The sequence below is a fragment of the Terrapene carolina genome, unplaced genomic scaffold (genome assembly GCF_002925995.2).
Source record: "Terrapene carolina triunguis isolate 2854851 unplaced genomic scaffold, T_m_triunguis-2.0 Scaffold95, whole genome shotgun sequence".
Taxonomy (NCBI): domain Eukaryota; kingdom Metazoa; phylum Chordata; order Testudines; family Emydidae; genus Terrapene; species Terrapene triunguis.
In genome coordinates this window covers 20,920,161-20,939,692 of record NW_020664446.1, presented here as the reverse complement: position 1 = coordinate 20,939,692, position 19,532 = coordinate 20,920,161, and the positions used below count along the sequence as shown (strand labels likewise).

At 40.4% G+C, this 19,532-nt stretch overlaps 1 protein-coding gene across 2 annotated transcripts in view; it reads right to left on the bottom strand.

Moving 5' to 3' along the window:
• Window positions 1–13,522, bottom strand: part of ZRANB1 (zinc finger RANBP2-type containing 1) — a 75,082-nt gene extending 61,560 nt beyond the window's left edge. Inside the window, exon 1 of one of the 2 annotated variants that reach the window (XM_024210667.2) lies at window positions 13,451–13,522. The gene's annotated coding sequence lies outside the window, so the exon portion shown is untranslated. The remainder of the gene's footprint in view (window positions 1–13,450) is intronic. The other variant, XM_024210675.2, reaches the window with a different exon arrangement.
• Window positions 13,523–19,532: the final 6,010 nt, after the last annotated feature.

The window sequence follows — 19,532 nt, the reverse complement described above, 5'->3', positions numbered from 1 at the left end:
AAAAGTCTAGACAGCAAGACGATTTAAAGATTACAACACACTAATTACAGGTGCAAAGACTACCCATTCTACTTAAGGACAAGATTAATCATTATCTTAACTGTGTTCTGACTTTATGAGTCACTAAGAATTTTAATAATTATAGAATAAATTTAAGATTTGTCAATACTAGACAGTCTTAAAAACAATTATATCAACTGCGTATCATTTGAGTACTTGCAAGAGAGACTAAAGAAGTATAAATAGTCAACACACAGATTCCTTTATGCTTTTTCTCCTTTTTTTATTTTGAGGACATTCATAATGTTTGTTCACCAATACATTTTTGTTTAAGTCCATCATTAAAACTGTCACAGGGTTTAAGACTAGACACTTAAGACGTCACTATACACTACAACTTACATAGGAATGGATTAACCATAACGTGTAATTTTGATAGTTGGGTGTTACCGCGTAAGCATCAGAGAAAGCACACTTACAGAACCCTCAACTGGCAAAAACAAGGCATTATAAGAAGCAATTACAGTAATTTTAGCTTCAGCGAGCAGAGTCTTTTTAATTCAATGAGTACCATTTAAAAACAAAAAAACAAAAACAAAAACACCTAAGTATCACTGAATAACTGTTTAGATCAGTGATACTCGGACTGAGGCTCAGGAGCCACAAACGGCTCTTTAATGAGTCTCCTGTGGCAATTTGGTTAATAATTAAATCAGTGTTTTAATATCATGTGCTGCAATCAGGATGATTTTACTATGTTATCAACCAATTGTAAGTTGATAAAAATCGTAAAATACTCCGTCAGTCATTTTGCTGTGAGAATATATATAAAAAACTAAATATTTTCACTGTCATGCTGTTTGAATATAAATATATAGCCCTATTGTAAATGAAACAATTAATTCACACTACTGTGGCTCTTTTGGGTAATGATCGCTAAATTGGCTCCTGAACCACTGAGGTCTGAGCACCACTGGTTTAGATACATCCCCTCAGCTTACGAAGGGCTAAACATGATTTTCTGCTGATCAAAGCAATACTATTCTGCACACAGAGCAAGCGGTTCTAGACTCAAGTAATGCAAATTATCTCCCAAACACTACTGCTCTTAAAAAGTAAGCCCCCCGCAACATTTCACCCTTATACAGAGTATAAGATGCAAAATACAGGCAATCACATTTAATAAAGATGGTTATAAGCAATGGTGATTTGGAACACTATTAAAACACCCAGACTGACAAATCAAAAGGAGTAAATGATGAATACTTACTGAATCAACTTGCAAAACAAAGGGGCATCTATGACACTAATAAATAGAACTATTAAGTGCCAAGTTTTTAAAACAGTATTGAATTTTTCAATTGCCTAAAAGATAAAACAAGTGGTTTCTTCATAAACATGAAGTTGGAGATACAATTCAGATGATCTTAAGAAAAAGAACAGATTCTGTTTAAGCCCCTCTGACCCAAAATACAGGATGAGAAGGACCAGGTGTCATCCTTTGACTTGTCTGTCTGAAAATGACAACTGAGATCTATTAGACTTTGAAATAACTACCTAAAAATCTACCCGAGTAGAAAAATTAACCCTAATTTGTTCAACACACACAACATATCAAAAGATCCTGCCTACACTAGACTTTGTACAGTGTTTGACACCCAATACCAATAATTATCCCCTGTTGAAGGTAGGTTAGCTGTTGATTGGGCCCACACTGTTCAACATCTGACACAGAAAACATGACTGATCCCCATTCAAAACAAGAAATTGAATATACTTTCAGCATTAGGTTAAATAGTTTTCCCCCAAACACACTTGTTGCAGACTATGTTCAGTCACAGTTAAAGAAATACTTATGTGATACTGGGTTATCCTATAATGTTCAAGTTCCAGTGTAAATGCTATCAAACATTTAACATTTTTATTAAGTGATGAGGAAGAAAACAATCACTGAAAGTTTGCAGATGACACAATAATTTGGGGAGCAGTAAAAAATGAAGATGACAGATCACTGATTCAGAGTGACCTGGATCACTTGGTAACCTGGCCGCAAGCAAACAATGTGTGTCATAATATCTCTAGATGTAAATGTATACAACAAAGAATGTAGGCCATACTTACACGACTGAGAACTCCACCCTGGAAAGCAATGACTCTGAAAAAGATTTGAGGATCATAGGGGACAATCAGCTGAACATGAAATCCAACTAGAATGCTGTGTCCAAAAGAGCTAATCAGATTTTAGGATGCATAAACAGGGCAATCTCAAGTAGGAGAAGAGAGGTTATTTTACTTCCGTATTTGGCAAAGGTGCTACTGCTGCTGGAATCATGCAGTTCTGGTGCCCACAATTCAAGAAAGATGTTGATAAATGGGAGACAGTTCAGAGAAAAGCCATGAGAATGATTAAAGGATTAGTGCCTTATGGTGACAGACTCCAGGAGCTGAATCTATTTAGCTTAACAAAGAGAAGGTAAAGGGGTGAACATGGGGAACAAATATTTAATAATGGGCTCTTCAGTCTAGCAGAGAAAGGTACAATACAATCCAAGTGGCTAGAAGTTGAACCCAAACAAATTCAAAATGGAAATAAGGCATAAATTTTTGTCAGAGTAATTAACCATCCGAACAGCTTACTAACCCTCATGTGGATTCTCCATCACGGACAACTTTTAAAATCAAGATTGAATGTTTTTCTAAGTCCTATGGCCTGCATTATACAGGAGGTCAGACTAGATGATCACAATAATTCCTTCTGGCTCTGGAATCCATGAATCTAAAACAAGGGTACACAGCCACACTCATAATGATATCAAGTGGTTTTACATAATTTAGGTAGGTAAGAAATGGACAGAGGCATGACAAAAATAGGAGTGAAATATAGTTTAGTTGCAAGAGAGGTGCAGATAAGATGACTTAGTGCATTTCCTGCATTATTCAAAGTGCAATATGAGGTACTATAGGGATTATTCAACTTTTTTATTCAGGAAATTATTATTATTATTTTTAAAGCTTTAGTTAATTTAAGGTTAGTAATTCAAGTTTGGCTCCAAACACATACATTTTATAAATAAATCCCAAAAAATTAGGGCTGTTTCAAGTCTTCTGACTGTTGGACTGAGCACTCTAATCCTCCTTGAACCTCATTTTTAAGCCCGTCTCATATCTGAATGACCTTTCTGCTTTCTACTGCTGATGCTCATAGCTTTTCTAAGCAGCATACAAAAATTAACATGGAGTCTTTTCAGTTCCACTGCTGCCCACAAGGTTCTGTATAGAAGCAAATAGTAGTTAATTGTACAATACAGTACTACACTTGAAAATCTAGAAGCAGCAGCAGCACAAGGACTGAAAGCAGACCCTATATTTAAAAAAAAAAAAAATGCAGTACAGTAGAACCTCAGAGTTACAAACACTTCGGGAATGGAGGTTGTTAACTCTGAAATGTTTGTAACTGAACAAAATGCTATGGTGGTTCTTTCAAAAGTTTACAACTGAACACTGACTTAATAACATCTTTGAAACTTTACTATGCAGAAGAAAAATGCTGCTTTCCCCCTTTTTTTTTTTTAGTAGTTTACATTTAACACAGTACTGTACTGTATTTGCTTTTCTTTTTTTTTCCTCTCTGCTGCTGCCTGATTGCGTACTTCCAGTTCCAAATGAGGTGTGGGGTTGATTGGTCAGTTCGTAACTCTGGTGTTTGTAACTCTGACGTTCTACTGTAGTTCACCTTCAGAAGGTACTCTTTATAATCACAAAGGTACGGTTTTTCTCTTTGTACAAAGTTTGATAGTCCTAAAGCCTAGTCATCTTTCTAAGGCAAATTTCCTATTAATCATTAAGGCTACAATTTTGTCACGGAGGTCGCAGAAGTCAAGAAATCCATGACTTTCAGAGACCTCTGTGACTTCCTATCCTCCAAAGCACTTGTAACTTGCAAGAGCTACATAGGAAGTCTTAAAATAACTTACAATATTTTAAATACATTAAATAAACTTAGCTGAATGTGAAGGCACTTAAAATTAGAGCTGAGTGAATAATTGATTTTTTTGGCTTGATGACTAAATCAAAAAACACCCAAAGTATTTGTTTCAGGTTAACCCAAAATGGAAATCTTTTGGTCTTTCTTGCCAAAATGAAACACTCAAAAAAGTATGATTTTTTGGGTCGGTCAAAACATTTTGTTCTTTCCAAAACTAATTCATGTTTTCAATTTTGTTTAGTTTTTGGATGTGCTTTACCCTTTTCTAAATAAATCTAGCTAAATGTTGAAATAAAAAACATTGTTTTGAAATGAAATTACATTTTGAAAATGTCTAAAGATATTTGGACTTTTTTGGATTTTTTTTTTTTTTTTTTAAACTTTAGCCAAAACTATTTGCTGAACTTGAGCCAAATTCATTAATAGTTTCAGTCGACCTAAAACTGCATTTTCGGTGAGAAAGCTACTTGTCCAACAAATTTCTCCTAGCTCTGTGTAAAATTCCAGCCACTGATCTGGGTGCGGTTTTAGAGGTTATAGATCACATTACTTTAAATTTCCTACATTAATTTTGTTAGATCTTAAATTTCCAAAGTAATTGTTAACATGTGACCCAAGCATTTAACATTAACAGCCTAGATCAGGCCCTAAATGATCTAAAGTTAATGGGAGTCTTTCCATTCACTTCACTGGACTTTGGATTAGGCCCAAAGAGTTTCTAGTACACCTCTACCTCGATATAACGCTGTCCTCGGGAGCCAAAAAAATCTTACCGTGTTATAGGTGAAACCGCGTTATATCGAACTTGCTTTGATCTGACGGAGTGCGCAGCCCCACCCCCCCGGAGCACTGCTTTACCGCGTTATATCCAAATTCGTGTTATATCAGGTCGCGTTATATTGGGGTAGAGGTGTATGTTGAAATAAGCAGGTTTTGAATCAGTCTTGCAAATGAGCTTTGGCTTCTGTATGAAACTTGAGAAGACTGAAACAAATTAATATTTGTCTATTGTTGGAAATCCTGAAAAAAAATTAACATTGCATGTGCTGCATCAAACAGTAAATATTTGATTCTTTTGAAACTTTATTATGAGTCTACCTTTGGCCCCTAACACTTATCACACATTTAATGGTCAGCAAAAAAAAAATCAAGCAAAATTGCTATACTTTAACATCAGATCAGAAAATTGACTAACCACTATTAATCTGAAAATAATGTATTTATTTATTCATTCAATTTGTGACATTAACAGGTTTTCAGAAGCAATACGTCTTTGGCCGAGCAAAGCAAGGCCTATGGAATTTCTGTTTGAGAATTTTGAACACGGCAATCAATCAATTCCAGAATTTTAGGGAATATTTTAGGCATCAGTGGGAAGAACCAGAGTGGATTGATTTAAATCAAAGTGATTTCAAATAATTTTAATCTTGTTTTATATTTGAACTTTTTAAGTTATTTATCTGAAGAAAGTTACCAAGTAATGAGAATCAACATATTAAAACATGTTGATTTGCAACTAAATATAGCCTTCACTAAATTTGGTGGTACTTGCCAACAAGGAGGATATGCTATATCTAAACACACTTATTTAAGCAATTGTATAGCTTAACATACATTTATTCAGATTTCTTTATGTTAGATGATGGTGAATGATGCATTTCTTCTTGACTAGCTTTAATTAATTCTTTTTAGTCAATCTCTATTTGGATTGAAATTCAAACAATAAAAATATGCACCAAAACAGCATTTTAAATTTGTTTTAAATATACTGCATACATGGGGGGAGGGGGGAAGGAGCAAGGAAGTAAGTTTAACAAAATGTTTTGAATTTAAACATTTATTAAACAAAGGAAATGTTATGTATAAATTCCTGGTCACCATGGCCTTCAAGATATTAGAACTAGTAGACCTCATTTTTTCTCACCTAGTTTTATTTTCCGCTTCCAATCTTTTAATAAAGCTTTTCAGCTTTTTCATCTCCCAACTGGTTTCGTAACTTTGAACAAACTAGTAATTAAACTGAACTAGTTGAATAAATTGAAATGAAAATATTCTCTCTGTAACTGCAAGAGGCTACTTTTGTCAAAAGGTAGTTTAACACTTCAGAATATTCTGGTTCTAGGTGATCAGCCAGTGACTTCAACTAGTTTACTGTTTTGATTTTCTTTAAAACTTTGGCAATTAACATGTAATGCTCCATATCATATATTTAATTTAAATTATTTTTAGTAAATTTAGTTCTTAACATGTTATAATTTCAAATTTAAGCAGATTTTATAAAGAAAAATGTATTTAATTTAAATTTTTAAAATATTATATTTAAAAAATTCATTTTTTAAAAATCCACACTGGGTAGAACCCTATTTTTTTGGTGAAAATTGCAAAACTAAAAGTGGGGATTGAGGGGGTACACAGACTCCCTGACATGAGAGGGAAATGGGGGACAATCATAGAAATGTAGAGCTGGAAGGGACCTCGAGAGGTCATCTAGTCCATCATCCACCCCCATCCTTGCACTGAGGCAGAACAAATAATGCCTACTCTCCCCCTGAAAAATGTTTGTCTAACCTGTTCTTAAAAATCTCTAATGACAAGCACTGGAATAGTTCCCAAGGGAGGTTGTGAAATCCTTAACTATCCTTACAGTTATGAAGTTTTTCTTAATATCTAACATAAATCTCCCTAGCCACAGGTTAAGCAAATTACTTCCTGTCCTACCTTCAGTGGGCATGGAAACAATTGATTATCATCCTCTTTATAACGCCCCTTAACGTATCTGAAGACTAGCTGGTTCCCCTTCAGTCTTCTTTTCTCAAGACTAAATATGCCCAATTTTGTAACCTTTCCTCAGAGGGTCAGGTTTTCTAAAACTTTAATTTTTGTTGCTCTCCTCTGGATTCTCTCCAATTTGTCCACATCTTTCCTAAAGTGGGGCACCAAGAACTGGACCCAGTACTCCAGCTGATGTCTCTCCATGCAGAGTAGAGTGAAACAGTTATGTCCCGTGTGTTACATATGGTATTCCAGAATGTTTGCCTTTTATCATAACTGCATCGCACTGTTGACTCATATTCAATGTGCTACTCCGGGGGAATTCTGCGCCACCACGCAATGCAGAATTTTGCAGAAATTAACGTGCACACAGAATTTTTTTACCCCCACAAAAATGGGCTGCAGTGCTGCTAGCCGCCACTGGACTCAGCAGAGCCCAGCTTGCACATAGAAGACACTGCTGGGAGAGGGAGCTACAAGGTTCCTGGCAGCTGCAGTTCCCAGAATGCCCTGAGGGAAGGAGAGGGCAGCACACAGAATACTGTGCAAGTCTGGGACCAAGCATCAGGCTGTTTCTCCCCCTGGATCCCTGGGCTCGGGGTGAGGGGGGATGTTGGGGGACAGGTGTCTGGACAAGGGGGCCCTGCAGCTGGGCTCTGGGGTGGAGGGGTTGAGAGTGTCTGGTCCCCCGGCTGGGCTCTGGGGAGCAAAGGGGGCAGAGAAACAGAAACTGAGTTGTCATAGGGGTTTCTTTAACTTTCTACTCCTGGGGGAATTTTTGTGTGTGTTAGTATTGTTAGACATGCTTGCTGACAGGTATTTTGAAATAAAATTACCAAAATAATTGAAACTGGCATGATCATGTAGTGTTATTTTGACAAAAAAATTGCAGAATTTTTGGCAGAATTTTAAAATATTATGCGCAGAATTTTTTGACGCAGAATGCGCCCAGGAGTAATGTGCAATCCTCTATAACCTCCAGATCCTTTTCAGTGGTACTGTCTCCTAGCCAGTTATTCCCCATTTTGTAGTCAGCATTTTATTTTTATTTCATTTCCTACGTGTAGTACATAGAAAACATTCTGCAAATACATTAGAAGCAAGAGGAAGATTAAGGACAGGGTAGGCCCATTACTCAAGGAATGCAGGGGAACAATAACAGAAAATGTGGAAATGGCAGAAATGCTAAGTGACTTTTTTTGTTTTAGCTTTCACCAAAAAGATTAGTAGTGATTGGACATCTAACATAATGAATGCCAGTGAAAATGCGGTAGGATCAGAGGCTAAAATAGGGAAAGAACAAGTTAAAAACTACTTAGACAAGTTAGATGTTTTTAAGATCACCAGGAGCTTATGCAACATACTAAAATACTCAAGGAGCTGACTGAGGAGATACCTGAGCCATTAGCGATTACCGTTGAAAAGTGATGGAAGATGGAAGAGATTCCAGAGGACTGGAAGAGGGCAACCCAGGGAATTACAGACCAGTCAGCTTAACTTCAATACCCGGAAAGATAATGAAGCAAATAATTAAGCAATCAATATGCGAACACCTAGAAGAAAATAAGGTGATAAGTAATAGTCAGCATGGATTTGTCAAGAACAAATTGTGTTAAACCAACCTAATAGCTTTCTTTGACAGGGTAACAAGCCTTGTGGATAGAGGGGAGTGGTAGATGTTATAGCTTGACTTCAGTAAGGCTTTTGATACTATGACCATCTTATAAACTTCCCGCAGCTCCCATTGGCTGGGAACAGCAAACCGCGGACACTGGGAACTGAGGGGCTCCATGCCTGCAGACGCTCCAGGTAAACACGTTCCGACCCGCCAGCGGCTTACCCTGATGGGCCGGGAGCCAAAGTTTGCCAACCCCTGAAATATAGGGTTGGCTTAAGAAAGGGTCATACAGTTTTTGCTATTTTTACCTAAACATCTTGGGGGGTCGGCTTATAAACGAATGGGCTAATGAACGAGTATATATGGTAATTCTTCCACTCTACTCAGTGCTGATTAGGCCCCCAACTAGAGTACAATTTACAGTTCTGGGTGCCACATTTCAAGAAATATATGGACAAATTGGAGAAAGTCTAGAGTAGAACAACAATGATAAAATGTCTAGAAAACATGACGTATGAGGGAGGATTGAAAATATTGGGTTTGTTTAGTCTGGAGAAGAGAAGATTGAGGGGGACACGGTAATAGTTTTCAAATACATAAAAGGTTGTTAGAACGAGGAGGGCAGGGGATTGGACTAGCAGACCTCTTGAAGGCCCTTCCAGTCCTACAATTCTATGATTCTCGTAATCTTCCTTAAAACATATAGGAAGTATAAAATAAAAGCAATTAAAGAGCAATTTTACAGAGTGCTTTTTTGCTGTATCATTGTAAGGTGGGGGGGGGGGGAAGTGCTACGATTAGGACATTCAAAATATGACTAGCCATCAGAATATTTTATTTAACTCTTGTACCATTTTATTCAATTTTGCATATATCACTGCAAAAATTACAGGACCGTTCTAAATTATTTTCACTGATTATTTGTAAAGGGATCTTATGCTGAAAAGGAAGTTCTCTCTCAAGCCATGAACAAAAGCTCTATCAAGAAAATAAGTAAACAAGGAAGATCTTAAATTTAAAAGAGCAAGTGAGTCCAATATCTGGATTCCCTACATGTCAAAACGGCAACTAGTTTGACAAAAATGTATGAAAAGTAAGTGTTATAATGTTATTAATATTAGTTAAATGTCTATAATGCAAATTATGTTTGGGATTGTGATTAAAACAAAACTATCTTTTAAAAGTACAACATATTCAACTCAAATATCACCACAAAGTAGCAATTATCTGCTATTTAAATGATTTTACCAAGCAATGCCATTTGGCAACTGATGCAGTATGCTCATCACCAGCTCTATAAAACACCAGAACTGATACTCATTTATTTTTGCTCCCATTCTCCCATCATTTGTATCACCTATTAAAAAGCTAAAATGAAGACTTTGATAACTACAGAATTGTTCTCTTCTAGTTTCCCTGTACTAGTTTATTTACCGTTTCCAAAACACAACTAAAGTTTAGGTCCATTTTAAATTGCTACTACACCAATTAAGATGCAGCCTACAGTACTTGTTTACAGAAGTCTTTAGCAAATAGCTGCTATTTTTGCAACTAGTTAGGAAACATGATACTGTATTAGTAGAACTGGTGAGAAAAGAGTAAACTAGTTAGCTACCCTGCAGATCTAGCAGCAGTTTAATTATTGCACAATGATGATGCAGTACAAAGAAAGATAATTTAGCAGAGAGTGCTATACAAGAAGAAATAGTTTAACAAATAGGCATCGTAATTTCAGCTCTCTCCAAAAGCAAGATGTGGGAGATGAAGATAGAAGAAATAATTTTAAAAAGTCAAGCTGGAGGCAGGCATTAAACATGGGGAGCGCATGTAACATGCAAGTTAAGCTGATACCATACTAGAGATGCTTGGTAAAATTCACATGAATTTTAAGCATTAGCAAGGGTACACCTAACTTGAATATATTTAAACAAAACCTCAATTCCTACAGATTCAATACTTAAGCAAAAAGGAAACATATTAATGAGTATAAACCTGTAAACAAATACAAGTTCCTAGTGAGAAAGTAGGAAAAGTGGCCAAGATTGTTTCCTCCCAGTAAGAATCCTAAAATTACAAGCTGAACAACACAAGCCAGAGCTGCCTTGAATAGACAAATCTAAACTAACTTTGCTCTCTTCACTACCTTCATAGTTGTGGGTCAGTCACTTCCTGATGTATCACTCTAAAATATGCCATACAAAGACAACACAACTAATAAAATGCTTCTGATGGAGGACACTCCATCTATTTTATATATTGTTTAAGGATCTGAGATATAAATTAAGTATCACTCATATTTCAAATTAAGGCTTTTTCCATGATGAACTATTGTCCAGGAGTTCTAACACTCTCAAATTTTATCCTTGAGTGATTTTCGATATGTTGTTTTGACCCCAAAGTATTTTTAACCTATGTCTCTAAAAGTCCACTTTGAGCTATGCTTCTGTATCAAGTGCATAAAAGGAGTGGTTTCTAACTATTTAGCGTTCCTGTTTATTTAAAAATACCTTCATTTTATTAAAAATGTAATATTGTAGACCACTCTCCAATAACGAGGGACTAGTGTATTTGCAAATCCAGGGGCTGAGAGGGGACCATGATTTTTTCCATTTAGAGGAGTGGCAACCAGCATTTCAACAAATCCTTTCTTTAAAACCATTACACTATATAGTTGAAGCTCCCAAAAGCCTGTCAGTTGCAATAGATGCAGAAATGTTATTCCAGTCCAGCACTGTGACAAAACTAAATCTTTAATGATTTTACATCAACATGCATAAATTAAAAACATCTGCAGATATTAGACTGCAAACTAGGAGACACCAACTTAGTTTCTGGTGTCCCACTCCCATAGCTAGAAGATGCTGGGGATGGTTCGTGTTGCTCTACCATACTGCAACCCCTCTGGATGATTACTGAACAGTACTAATGGGTTTCAATGTCCTCTTTCACAATTATCGAAGTCAAACTATTAGGGACTCAAAATTAAGTGCTGAATAAACCAAAGGAAGAAGTGCCTCCTGAATTACTCTTTTGGGGTTCTGAATACAGTTATACTAACAAACAAACAAAAAAAAAGAGGTTAATTTCTGCAGTGGACAACTCTGCATGCAACTGATATTGCACACAAAAAAGCTGAGAGGTGAGAGTTAGTGTATGCTGTCACTAGACAAATTATGGTGTCCCTAAATACACATCTGCATACTAGATTAATTGCTTAAAGATTCACATTTTAAAGATTCAGGTATTGTTCCAGTAACCTCTAAAAAGGAAACACTACTGTTCAAACGGGCAATTGTCAAAAATTCTAGAAAAGTTATTTTCTTCATTGGTATCACTGAAAGTCACTGTGCTAGTAAAAAGGTCTTAGCAGCTATGCTGTGTCTGCTATGCAGGAGACCCAGATTCTATATCTGCAATCATATTAACACCATCTAGTCCTGAGGGGGGTAGCTGGGACTAATCAGGAAGAGGTGTGTTCAGAATCTGGATTGAAGAATGAAAGAGAGTGCCTTGCATCATTCAAAGTTAGCCACCTACAGCTGTTCATAGAGTTGAATTAATGAACTCCAAAGAGGATTGTATAGTTTACCTTTATCAGCAAGCTAGTTGCTACTATGTAGGGCTTTGAAGGTAGAGTTGCAAACCAGAGATGGAGACGTCCTAAGGAGCCCCCATCAAAGTGAATATCAGAAGATTATTTTACAGTTTATTAATAAGAACGATTTCAGTTCATAAATTAAAAGGAATTCAGAAATATTTCAGATCCTGTTCTGACTATGGTTTATCTTTGTACATCAACATCACAAATGCTTTATACAACTTGGTACTATATGTTCAACATTAACTATGGATAACCTACTGTCTATAATACATGTACAAACAAGTAATTCGCAACATGCAGGTGGCTTCTGTAGTACTGAGGTAAAGATTCGTCTAGAAAAAAAATGGGGGGGGGGATAAATGGGAGTCAGGAGACCTATGATCTCATTCCTGTAGATCTCAGTACTGCAGATGTTTGGAGAGCAGAAAAATAAGGAGAGTTTCCTGGCTTTCTCTGTTTAACAGTCTTGTCATTTGACTATAGCTTTTAAATTGTCTGATATAGCGCTTTTGGGGTGGACTGATAAACCCTGCATATAGCAGTGTGCAAAGAAACCTTCCTTCTGGGAACAGTTACTGCAGAAGCAAATTCCTGATTTCCAATGGAGAAGTGAACACTATTAATTCAAAGTAACATACATTTTAATGGAGACACAAACAAAAAAGTCAAAACACGATGTAGATATTAATATGTGGCATTCAAAAGCCTTATGGGCAGAAGATGCACCACACGTCTCCGTTTAAGTAAGCTGGGGTCATCCTCCGACTATAAAAACACCCAACCTAGTTCGAGTCTGCTGGACGCCGCAGGTATTTCTACACCAGTAAACAAACAAGCCAACTGCAGTAGCATCGTCTCTCCTGAGCGGGTGCCTGGATTCCCCCAGCAGGCCGCGACGGGAGGGCGGCCGGGGGAGGACACGCAAGCAGCGTTCTCACCCTTTTCCAGACCGTGACCCCGTGTTACGAGAGAAAAAGTTTCAGGAGTCCCCCCCACCCAACCATAAACGAAAGGGAAGGCGGCCGCGGCCCCCGGCTCAGCAGGGAGCCCGAGCAGCGCTGGCTCTGGCGGCGGGATGGGACTCCCCATGGTCGCTCACCGTGGGGAACCGACTAGGGCAAAAAGGGTCCTGCTGGGGGAGGGGCCGATTGACCCCACCCCCACGCGCCATCCCGATCGTTAAAGGGGCGCGAGGAAAGGGGGCGGAGCTAGGAAGGGGGCACCCAGCGACAGGAAGCTCCGTCCGTGGCGATGGTCCGGGGGGGGGCTCGGAAGAGCAGGACGGGGAGTCCCTGGCCTAGGTGTCCCGCAGGGCAGAGGGATTTCTGCCCCAGAAGGCGGCTGGGGGAGAGAGGACCCCCGGGTGTCGGAGGGAGAGCGGGGCCTTGGGCGGCGGTTTCCCAAGGAGCCGCCGGTGGGTGGCCCAGAGGGGAATTGCTCCTAGTCGTGGGGGAGGGGGGGAAGGTTGCCTTACCCCGCAGCGCCGCCTGCTCCTGCCGCTGCTCCCGGATCCGTCCCTCAGACACTAGTCGGTGCAAACAGCCCCCCGCGCCCCCCACCAACCCCCCGCCCCGCTGGCTGCGGCTCCCCGCTCACGACATGGTCTCTCCCGGCCTAGCTAGCTCGCTCGGCCGCGGGCGCTCCCACTCGGCGCAGCCGGGGGGATCTGCAGCCCCAGACTCCCGAATCCTCTAATGGCGGCGGCTAGAGCAGCCCAAAGCAAAATAAATCCCCATACGGCAGAGAGCTCTCACGTCAGCGAGCCCGGAACCCTGCCGCATGCTCATTGGCGGAAAGCACCCCGTCCACCTAGCCAATGCGAGAGCGCCTCTTTGGGAAGAACTGGTGATGTCATCCCTGCCGCTGTGAGGATGCGGACGTTCTCCCCCTCCCCCACACACAACCGGTGAGCTGCTCTCTCCACCCACCAGCCCAGAGAAAGCCCCGCCCTCTCTCAGGGAGGCAGACTCTCCCCTCCCCCATCGGCTCCTCCCCCACTAATTCACAGAGCTTCTCCCTCTCCCTGGCCTGCTCCCACCAGAGGACCACACATCTTGTCAGGTTGCCAGTTTTGATAGGACATATTCCTGGAGGTTTCATCACAGGACATAAACTTTAATTTAAAATGAATCTTTAATTCCTGGAGGTTCCAAGACAATCCTGGAGGGTTAGCAACCCTGCATGAATAGACCCTATCTCCAAAGGGGAGCAGCCCCAAAGGAGATCTCACCCTCACCCCAACTCTACCCCGCAGTTCATTCCCCTCCCCCAGGAGACCAGCCACACCAGAGACCCCCCCACCCTTCCACTCCCCCAGGGACATAGAAGACCCCCCTGTACTAGGTAAACTGTATTATACTGTTCAGCTACTAGGTGGTGCCACATGTAACACCTGATCTGAGCATGCAACAGATCTACTTGGTGGTGAATTAAAGTGTAGACTTAAAGCAAACACATCTCTGGTGTACATCTCTGGGAAGGAAGCACTGTAGCCAGTCCATATCTGGTACAAGAGCCTGAACTGCTAATAGCAGCCCTTCAGCCTACTGTGGACAACAGGGGTGGCCAACCTGAGCCTGAGAAGGAGCCGGAATTTACCAATGTACATTGCAAAAGAGCCACAGTAATATGTCAGCAGCCTCCCATCAGCAACACACACACCCGCTCCCAGTGCCTCCCACCCACCAGCAGCCCCACAGATCAATGCCTCCCCTTCCCTCCCCATCAGCTGTGGTATGCAGGAGCCTCTTGGGGGTAGGGGAAGGAGCGAGGACATGGCAGGGGAGGGGGAGGGAAGGGGTGGAATGGGGGCAGGGCCTGTGGCAGAGCCAGGGGTTGAGTAGTGAGCACCCCCCGACACATTGGAAAGTTGGCACCTGTAGCTCTAGCCCCGGAGTCAGTGCCTTTACAAGGAGCCGCATATTAACTTCTGAAGAGCCACATATGGCTCCGGAGCCACAGGTTGGCCACCCCTGGTGTACAAGGTGCACATGACACCACCCTACCCCTCCTCTACTCCAGTATGCTTCCTCCCTCCCGGAGGGAACCACGCAGGAGACCCTACCCCAGTGTGCTCTTTGTCTCCCAAGGGACAACACAGGAGGCTCTCAATTCTGTTAGGATCACAAAGAAGAGACCCCAACCCTTTCCCCACAGACCCAAAAAGTTCCCGCTCTTTCCTTCCTGACCAGAAATGAGCCCCATCCTCCCAATGGTCCAGAGTGCAGGTCTCTTGCTAGGCCTCAGAGCCTTGACCCTCACACCAAAGAGGTCTAAAAAGGAGCTGTCACCTCCCCTTCTCTCTCCCACTCAGGGATCCAGAGGAAAGGAAGAGACACATCACATTTTTCCCAAGAGCCAGAGGGGAACCTGTATCCTCCTCTTGCTACTACTCTTGCTGGCTCCCTCACAGCAACAGGTTGTTTATTCACCCAGCTCTCACTTTTTCAGTCCTAACACTCAGGCTGCCTCATACCTAATTTTTCCTCTACGGATTCCAGGCTACCATTGGCCACCTCCTCCACACGGCCTCTACTTCCTCTCCAACTCTGATCCCCTCTGACTTCAGCATGTTACTTCCTTTTCCTGTACAGTACTAGGCAGTATGGAGCCATCTACTGGCTAGATGATGGACTGGGTAACAGTGGCTTACACAGCTAAATCATTTCCTTCACATTCATTTGGGGTAAGGGAAAGGTACCCAATAATGAATGCACCACAGCATAGATCACTTATGCTAGGCAAAATCCCATTGTCTAGCAGACCAGGACTCCAGTCAGGGCAAGCCAAATGTAATTATTTTCAAAGGCTAAAATGAAACTTTGTCTCTCTTTACAAGGAAACTGGTTTGCTATAAACAATATTCAGCAACAGAAGAAAATGGATCATTTGCCCTTCCCAGCCTGCGTCTTTGCTAAATTCTGTCTCCACTCAGCAAGTGGTGCCCTACTCTACACATTGGCAATCATATCAAAGCTTAATTATATTTAGCTACACAAAAATGAGGACAACCATATTTTCTTGTCACACAGCCAGATATGAGATTCAAGATGAACTTGGACAAGTCATCTTAAAGAAATATTTCTATCCTTAGTGAATACCAATTTACTTCCTATGGTCTTTGTGATTAAAGAAGTAATTCAGAAAACTTGCTCTTAGCATGTTAGATAAGCATTTGACAAGGAAGTTATCTAAAAGAATGGTGAATGCTAAGGTAAATCCTTAATACTCTTTCAAATATTTAACCACATAAAATGTACAGAAATAACTGTTTTAGATTAGACAGGGTGGAAAGATTAGGTTTATATAAAAACAAAAGGAATTTATAGTTTTGAATAAATTATCACTTTCAGCTCTTTCAAGGTATTTACTAAATCTTTCAGCAAGTTATCCAGCTTTCCATGGAAACAGCTAGATTTCTGGTAAAATATAACTGGGTGAATTACATTAGCAGGATTGCAAGATAAATTCTGGATGTCTCTGGAAAGAACTTAATGGAATCTGGAATCAAATCCCTGAAAAGATGAAACAGTAACACAAGGCAGGCACTGAATTGTGTCACACAGGAAAGAGGAAAAATTATGGCAACAGAATTAACAAGTTTTATCATTTAAGGAACTTTAGAAACAGAAAATGATTGTTTTGTAAAATAAAATTACATGGTTATTTTGCAAAATGGAAACATTTCATGTAATAAAGTCGATATGTGTAAACACAGACTAGCAGAAATGGTTAAATGTATTGTCAGAATATTCCTTTAAATACTGATCAAAAACACTATTATCAAAAGTGAATCCTGCATGTATCTTAAGACCACAGGACCAGTTTCCAGGATCTATGACTCTATGGCAGCCTGTCAGGTGGACTGCCCGGGTCTCAGTTCCCTGTCAGGAAGAATTTAGAAATGTTTGGTTTTCATTCCTAATCAGAATGAAACCAGATTTTGAAATCCTCTGCAAAATGAAATTACCTTTTGCTGCACAGCTCTGCTCAATTCCTCAAATCTTCAGATGCCCCATTCCTTCAGTCCTTCCAATGCTCACTCTAAGTTTTCTTCCCCACTCCCTCTGTCATCTCTCAAGTTCCTGTTCTGATTCAATGGGCTTGTAAATGAATAAATAGCACAGAAATCAATATTTAGGAAGCAAGCATTGAAACATTTTACAATAGAGTATTGTAAAATACTCAACCATGGGATGATGTTGAGAGAAGGACTGCTGAGCAGAGATGGGGTCCACCTATGAAGGAAGGGGAAGAGTATCTTCGGATACAGACTGGCTAAGCCTGGGTAGGCTTTAAACTAGCTTCCCAAGGGGAAGGAGAAAAAAGGCCACAGGTAAGCCCAAAACATGGAGACCTGGTGAATGGTCAGAATCTGGAGGCAACATGGGCAATCCTAGCAGGGAGAAAGGAGAGACGAGAGCGCATAGAGGGGAAATCTAATGACCATTTTAGATGTCTATATTAATGCAAGAAGTATGGGATATAAACAGGAAGAACTAGAAATACTACCAAATAATCACAATTATGACATAATTAGCATCACAGAGACTTGGTGGGATAATTCATATGACTGGAATATTGGTACAGAAGTGTACAGACAAAAAAGGCAGGATGTGCTTTCTTGTATATCAAACATGTACACACTTGCACTGAGGATGAGATAGAAGTGGAAGGTAGATCCATTGAAAGTCTCATAATAAGGATAAAAAGAGAAAGAAACAAGGGTGATGTTATGGTAGGAGTCTATTATAGACCACCTTACCGGGAAGAAGAGGTGAATGAGGCTTTTTTCAAACAACTAACAAAATCATCCAAAGCACAGGACATGGTGGTGATGGGGGACTTCAACTACCCAGACATCTGTTGGGAAAATAATGCAGCAGGACACCAATTATCCAACAAGTTTTTGGAATGCATTGGAGACAACATTTTACTGCAGAAAGTGGAGAAAGCAACTGGAGGACAGGCTGTTCTAGATTTTATTCTGACAAAGAGGGAGGAACTGGTTAAAAATTTGAAGATGGAAGGCAGATTGGGTTAAATTGATCATGAAATGATACAGTTCATCATTCTTAGGAATGCTAGGAGGAAAAATAACAGAATAAAGACAAGGGACTTCAAGAACACAGACTTTAGCAAACTCAGAGAATTGGTAGATACGATCCCATGGGAAGCAAGTCTAAGGGAAAAAAGAATTCAGGAAAGTTGGGAGTTTTTTAAAGAGCCATTATTAAGGGCACAAGAGTAACCTATCCCAACGTGCAGGAAAGATAAGATGTATGGTAAAAACCATGCTGTATAAACCAGGATACCGTCAATGACCTGAAAATCAAAAAAGAGTCATACAAAAAGTGGAAAGTAGGTCAAATTACAAAGGATGAATATTGTTGCCTGATTTTTAGGGGATTAATATTATTGTTTATATAATAAAGGTTATAGGCTCGCCAATTGATCTGATCAGAAGATAATAAGGTTCTTGTCCCAGAATCAGGCTACCCAGAGTCTTGCAAGGATCCTCAGGACGTATGACAAGGACACTCAATTTGAGAACAAAATACAGCCTTAAAGACTTTTATTGACATAAATGGAATAGTAATCAAATGGAAAAGAAATCAACCAGAATTAAAAAGGAAATAGTACAGTTCTAGAGGTACATGTGGTATCATTTACTATGGGTATGTCTACACTACGAAATGAGGTCAATTTTATAGAAGTCGATTTTTAGAAATCGATTTTATACAGTTGATTGTGTATGTCCCCACTAAGTGCATTAAGTCAGCAGAGTGTGTCCTCACTACCGTGGCTAGCATCAACTCACAGAGTGGTGCAATGTGGGAAGCTATCCCACAGTTCCCACAGTCTCCGCTGCTCATTGGAATTCTTGGTTAAGCTCCCAATGCCTGATGGGGTAAAAACATTGTCACGGGTGGTTTTGGGTACATGTCGTCAGTCTCCCCTCCCTCCCTCCCTCCCTCTGTGAAAGCAACTGCAGACAATCATTTTGCGCCTTTTTTCCTGGGTTACCAGTGCAGACACCATAGCACGGCAAGCATGGAGCCCACTCAGCTCACCGCTGCTGTTACGAGCATTGTAAACACCTCACAAATTATAATGCAGTATGTGCAGAACCTGGCTAAGAGTCGGCAGCACAAGGACGATTGTGAGGAGGACATGGATACAGACGTTCCTGAAAGCACAGGATGTCGCAGTTGGGACATCATGGTGGCAGTGGGGCTGTCTGATACAGTGGAACACCGATTCTGGGTCAGGCAAACAAGCACAGACTGGTGGGACTGCATAGTGTTGCAGGTATCGGATGATTCCCAGTGGCTCCAAAACTTTCACATGTGTAAGTCTACTTTCCTGGAACTCTGTGAGTTGCTTTCCCCCACCCTGAAGCACAGGAATACCAAGATGAGAGCTGCCCTGACAGTTGAGAAGTGAGTGGCAATAGCTCTGTGAAAGCTTGCAACGCCTGACTGCTACCGGTCAGTCGGGAATCAACTTGGAGTGGGCAAATCTACTGTGGGGACTGCTGTGATTCAAGTAGCCAA